We start from the raw sequence: 7012 nt of genomic DNA, 5'->3' as shown, positions 1-7012 counted from the left end.
TCCCCTTCTCCTCCTCCTCTTCCTTCTCCTCCTCCTCTTCTTCTCTTCTTCTTCTTCTTCTTCTTCTTTTCTTCTTCTTCTCCTTTTTCTCCTCCTCCTCCTTCTTCTTCCTATTCCTTCTTCCTCTTCCTCTTCTTCCTCTTTTTCCTCCTTTGCTTTTTCTTCCTCCTCCATCTCCTCCTTCGTCTTCTTCGTCATCTTCTTCTTCTCCTCCTCCTTCTTCTTCCTCCTCCTCCTCTTTCTCCTCCACCAGCACCACCTTCTCCTCCTTTGTCCCCCTGCCTTAAATGGGACTACAAGGCCTAGAGGGGCAGAAGCTACCTTATAACCAGACCACAAAAAACATATTCTGGGAAAAATGGAGGAAGGGGCTCAGAGAATCCTAATGACAGATGGCACCATTGAGGAAGGGTGACATTCTTCCTTTTTTGTTTCTCATGAGAAAGATAGCATTAGTAGAGAAAAAAAATCTTAGTTGAGGATCACTTCACAACATTTACTGAAACAAGACAAGACTGTGACATATAGGTGAGTATTCCAGCCCAAAGCCGGTTCCAAATGCCTACCCCACCCATGTGCAGATCATATTTATGGCCAGCCGTGAGGATGTGACACACAGAAGCCACTTGGACATTGTTAATTAGCAGCTGGCGGCCTGTGATTGGCTGAAGTTCAGCTGCTGTGATAGGCTACAATCCAGTTGCTTGGTTACCAGAGTGAATCTACTCTAAGACGGGCTAGGATTGGTTTTCCCATCAAGCTAGGGCACTCCTTCTGATGTATGGACGTTGTTTGAGCCCATACTTTATAACCCAAGCGCAGAGCCAACTTTACATCCAAAGTGACTCAGTTTATCAGCACGATCAGTTGAGTGTGTGGCATTGTCATCCAAACACTTCTAGATGCCTCGCTCTCTAACTCTGCCATCTCTTATATGAATCGCGTCCCTGCCTGGTACACACACACATACTCTCTCTGTGATACTTTATGTGTACCCTTGCTTTACAAGTCACAGCAGGTACCCTGTGCTGTGGCTATTCAGGCCTGGGTTTGAACTCCCCAGGAAGGTTGATAGTACCTGGCCTCTCCTGCCCTTCTTACCTCTGGCTCCAGAGGTTGAGCTCCAGCAGAGTGTCAAAGGCTGGACGATGAATGAAAGGGTAAGGATAAGGGTTTATTGCCAGTCTTCTTGCCTCAACCTCTCACTTTTTAACTAATGGCAGGCAGTCAACCCGTTGATGGCTTTATTTTCTGGGCTTGGTATTAATCTTTACCTTTGATTGTTGTTCCGCTATTGAATAAAATAATCCATGAAATTTATCAATCCCATATTAACTGACCTATAACTCAACAGTGATCATGTACAAATGTCCCACCTTCTTGTCTTGTCACCTCCCACCCACAGCTGCGCTTTCCTACGTAGAAGCCCGGAGGTGGGTGAAAGAAGTAGTTCCGACAAGCTAAGCCCCGCCCTTTACACAGGTACAAGTAAACAGGGTGGGAATGGACGATGGCAATAAAATGGGTCTAAAGGGGGTTCTTCTCCTCTTCACTGCTTTTTACCAGGAACAACTGCTTCCACAGCTAAGAAGATGAATTCTCAAACTCCGTAGAAAAACTGGAGTATAGGTTTCTTTATCGCTTTCAATGCAGGGAGTCAGTGACCAGGGATAATGCTAAAGACAGCCTCCCCCACAAACAAGTCATTCTTGTGGGCTTGGTGCTAGGTCAGGATTTTGTTTCCAAGCGGTTTTAGTAGTCAGGTCTCCAAAGCCAGCCCTAGTGATAATTTCACCCTTACCTGCACTGTTACAGGTCTGCACTTGTGTCATGGGCCTTGACGTCCTTATAATCGATAAAATGGGAACACTGCCATGTTCTTTCTCGCTCTGGTTCTCAGTTGAGACTTTAGCCCTCCCTTTCTCTCCCCCTTTTCTGAGGCAGATGGCTCTGTCCTGCTGCTAAGCTGGCATTCCCTGTTGGCGGCAGAACATTACCCTTTGTTTCTTCAGAATAACTGCTTGAGTTACTTGTGTCCTTCGTGGAACTTTGTTAAACACCCCAATTTGAAAGGCATTTAATTGCAAAAAAATAGTGGAATCAAATATATTGTGGGTCCACTTAGCATCCAATTATATATTCATCCCCTCACTCTTTACTGGGCCCTCACTCTATGGCAGGCACTGTTTGATTCAGTTTCTGCTATAATAACTTCTGGTTTTGGAGGAAGAAAATCTTCGACTTCTCTAAAGTTCAGCAGACCAAAGCAATCTGCCAACTCTACAGCCATCACGAAGAAGCCTTTTCAGCCAAGTTCGGACCAAATCTGCTTACACGTGTTCCCTACTCAACCAAGCATGTAAAGCAAGCTGTTCTCTGAGCTTTCCTGTATGATACCATCCCTTATATTATATTACTCTTATAAAGTGCCACGAAGCCCTTATGAATTAAAAGATAATTAGTGGTTCAACACACACAAGATATTAAGCCCAAAGTGTCAAAAATGGCATGAAGGACCATAAATCATGGTCCGCTTGCATTGATCCCTTCCAGAGCTAGTTTTTAAATCATCTCTTTAGCACCTTGTAAATGTACAAACAGCCTCGGACCCAGGGGAAACTTTAATATGTTTTTCATACATATTTTAATTTCATCTCAAAGTGCGGGCTGCATAAAAATTAAGTAAACCTCACAAAAACTCATTGATTTCCACGGGATAAAACCCATCTGTCCAAACTAATTGAGAGGCTTTCCAAAGCCGTGAAGTTGGTCCCGCAACACTGAGGCCATTATGGGTGCCCCGCGCTGGAGGGACTCTTGTGTCATTTTAAGAAGGCAATTTTGCTGTATTTACTGTATTTAAATACAGTGCTACTCTGGGGGAACAAAAGGCTCCCTGTGTAACTGTACGGAAAGTAAAGCAGAAGCTGTGAAAAGAGAGATCTGTGCGCGGCTGTGATTAATACCCCTTTCTGCCAAAGAGACTCCTTAACCAAGCTCATTTAATACAAAGTCAACGAATCTTGCTCTCGGATTTGATCCTCTGCGCAAACCCCCTAGATAAGGCTCTTGCCGTGAATAGCTTTTCATTCCAAACAAAGGATGTTTTGATAGAAAGGTCGCTGCTGAAGCCCTTTATATTGTGATACAGGGAAGGGAAATAACATATTAATGGCCACCCATACCACAGTGGGCTGGGCTGGCCGGGGTGGGGGGGGGGCACGGAGCAGAGCCCGTTCGGAAGTTGGAGAAGCACTGGTCTGTTTTCAAAATTCTCCTCTAAAAGACACTTGCTTTTAGTAAGTGAGAACTGGAGTGGTCACAATGCATCTTCAGAGAGATCAGATGAGCTTGGGTTTGTCTCCACCCTGCAGTTCCGCAGTAGGTACATCACCTAAGACTAATTGCCACCGTTCACAGTGGGATTATTACGTATGTAATGGTCCACACATGCCCTTGGACAGGACAAACAAACTAAAGTTGCTTCTGCAGTGGGATGCATGCCATAAGAGTTTTCCAAAGGGCAGCCAGCCTCTGTCAGTATAGGAAACTGCCTGAGAAAACTAACTCACAGAAAAGGTTTACGGACACCTACGGTTTTAGATCTCCAGGTCCACTATCAGCTGGAGCCATTGCTTTGAGGCCTCTTGCTGGGTGAAGAATGACAAAGGCAGAAACCTCCTGGCAGGATACAAAGGAAAGAGGAAGGGTTTGAGGTTCCTGAACCCCCTAAGAGGGGTGTGCCTCCAATGGTCTGAGGACCTCCCACCGCTACCACTTCCAAACACCACATCTCAAGAGACCAGGACTTCATCATATGGACGTTTGGGGACATTCAATATCCAGATTCTAGCAGCCTCCCCTACTGCCTTGGCCGGTTCAGGGGTACCTCTATTCAAGGCTTTGAACATGCAAAGAAGTCTGAGTATGTGGTATATGCCATCCTCTTCCTACCCAACCCCTGTTATTTTTTCTTTCTCTACCTGGTGAGGAAGATTTTATAATACTCCAGCTTAGAGAGTGGAAAGCTTTATATAACTCATGGCAAAACTTATTTCCTTTAGTAGAAACATCCTGTTCCTTTAGGAAATTCCTGTTCATTATGGGAAAGACAGAAAGGGGTGAAGAGAATTCTGGGAAAATGTACTCTTTTACCAAACTCGCTTTTTATATACATTTACTTAGCAAATCTTTCTTGAGTAGATATTAGGTTCTAGAATTTCAGAGACCTGGTTGATGTGCAGGTCTAATGTCAGCCCTTGTCACAGGGCAAGAGAGAGATAGAAACCAGGGTACGAACTGGGCTACAGGTGAACGTTTTGACACTGCCCACCTGACACGGGTTGACAAGCTAAGAGTAGTGTTGGACTGATTGCCCCAAGATGTGCACAGAATGCCGTCCTGGGAGGGGTCTCCACTGTGTCTCCAATCACTCTCAACAATTCAGATGGGAGCCCAGTGTTTCCTGGAAGGCCAACTGACTCCATAGCGCCTCCTACCCGTACGATGTCCTGTGATGACCACCCAAAAATGCATCAGGAAGTAGAAGTGACGCAAGTCCATTGATCACCCATCAACCCTTCAGGAGAGGATGAACTTGGTCTCCATCTTATAGAAGAGGCTCAGTGACGTCCAAGATCTGAGCAAAGCTATTTACCCACGTACACCAAGAACAAGAAAACCCGGTCGACACGACTTTACTGTGCACTTAACTATCTTGATTTTTCTGCCTTTATAGTTTATGAATCAGTTAGCAAACAATCCCCACCGACATGGGGCTATGCATGGAGAGCAGTGGCTTTGCCTTGAACTGCACCATGGGCCTCTTCATAGACCGAAGGCCCCCCCAAAACGGAAGCAGTTGTAGGCTAGAGGGATATGGCTTGGCCAAGAGCTTAGCGACGTAGAGTAGGAAGCAATCCATATAAACCAACAGAAACACTTGCAAATAGTTAAGTTTGGCACAGCTGGTTTAAAAGAGAGAGCCTCATCCAGTCAGCCTATTCGGCCAGAGGCCCCCATGATACTCTGCGTTCTTCGCCTCGTATGAACGTCAACTTGGATGCACACTGATTCTAAACAAGGATCTTCTGTTTGCTGTCGAAAAAGTCAAATATTATCCAGACTTTAAAAACCAAAACCTTTTGCAGCTATATACCTGACAGGGAATTCAAGTCTATAATATACAAAAAACTCAAAAAAAAAAAAAACTAAGAAAGAAAGATAGGAAGAAAGAAAGAAAGAGAAAGAAAGGAAGGAAGAAAGAAAGAAAGAAAGAAAGAAAGAAAGAAAGAAAGAAACTCAATCAAAGAACAGCTAAAGGGACCAAAAGAAGAAAAGAAGAAGAAATACAAAATACAAATTGACTCAACATTTTTAAATGTGTTCAACATCCTTAGGCATAAGATAAATTCAACTTCTATTTTGAAGACATCTAAGTCAGAATGGCTGTCATCAAGAAAACAAATGACAGCAGAGACAGAGGAGGGTTAGGGGAAGGGAAGCGTATGCATTGCAGGTAGGAGTGTAGCTTGGTGTACCCAGTGTGGAAAATCCATGTGAAAAGATTGCCAGAACCTAAAAACAGAACTGCTATCATGAGATTCAATCCTCCCACTCTTGGGCAGAAATCCAAGGGACACCACATCCTACTACACTGATACTCACCAATGTTCATAGTTACTCTGTTCACCATAGGAAGAAAATGAATCAACCTGGATGTCCATAGACACGAATAGATAATGAAAACGTGACTATATTGCACAGCAGAATTGTGTTCAGTCAGAAAAAAATCAAATTAATAAATATGTGGGAAAAACAGACAAAACGGGAAATACTATATTAAATGACACAATCCGACTCAGAAATATATACACTGCATGTTCTTTCTCATATCTGCCCCATGGTGGTTAACTTTTCCGTGGAAACACACAAGGAAGCTTCTAAATAAAAAATAACGCAGGCAGCTTGCCCCCCCCCCCACATTTCAAATCAAGTGTAGACATGTTAAAAACAACAACAACAACAACAACAACAACCTGAAATCACAGGAGCAGAAGCTGACACAAGTTCACTCTTCTCAAAAGAGATTTGTGGGACATCATCAGAGATGGTATGATGGCTTTATGAACACTTGAAGGCTGTATTTAGGGGGCCTTTCTGGATATTTCTGCCCCAACTCCACCCACATCACATCGGCCTGGACTTGGTCACCTGCAATGCCTCACTCAGCTATCAGTAAGAACAGGACAGTTATGTCTGTGGCTAGTTAAAAATTAAGCTATGAAAAAGACAAGAAAGTCCAATGGTTACCCAGCAGGCCTTCCCCTTCCTATCCTCCAACAACGCCAATGCCAACAGGGAAATCTGCAAACAGAACTTTTCTTTCTTTTTAAAGTTCATTTTATTTTGACAGTTTCATATCTAGTGCATCCTGTGTCCTCTGGCACCCACCCCCTGTCATCGCCCCTCAATCCTCCTCCCCTTCCCTACAAGATCTTTTCCACAGTCATGTGTGTTTATGTAGATATATAATATTTATAGTTTATATTAATAACATTTGAGGTTTGTTAACATGAAATTAAGCTAAGACTTGTGCTAACAGCTAACATAAAATTTGGATATTTGCTTTTCTGGTTTTGTGGATTCTCCAGGATGTGCGCTCCACACCTGAAGATTTGAAGCAGGAACCACACACAAGTGAGAGGGGCGTGTAGTGTTTGTCTCTCGGGGGGGGGGGTCTGGATTTCCTCCAAAGACAGTGGTGTGGAGACAGAGCTCCAAAGAGGGAAATCCCCTGGATGCAGGTGATATAAAGTGGAAACAGGAGGGGCCTTTAGCTGGGAGGGAGAAAACAGAGGAGGAAAGGAGGGGAGGTATACAAAACTTAGCATGAAGTAGGCTTGAAAAACAGCATAGATTCACGTTCTCATTTAGCTTCTCTAGGATTGCGAATTATAAGCTCACTGTCCTTTAATTATGGCTAGAAACCAAATATGAGTGAGTACATCCC

The sequence above is a fragment of the Microtus ochrogaster genome, unplaced genomic scaffold (genome assembly GCF_000317375.1).
Source record: "Microtus ochrogaster isolate Prairie Vole_2 unplaced genomic scaffold, MicOch1.0 UNK15, whole genome shotgun sequence".
In the NCBI taxonomy this organism is placed as follows: Eukaryota; Metazoa; Chordata; class Mammalia; order Rodentia; family Cricetidae; genus Microtus; species Microtus ochrogaster.
The sequence above is the reverse complement of the archived record's forward strand: the minus strand, read 5'-3'. Positions refer to the sequence as shown.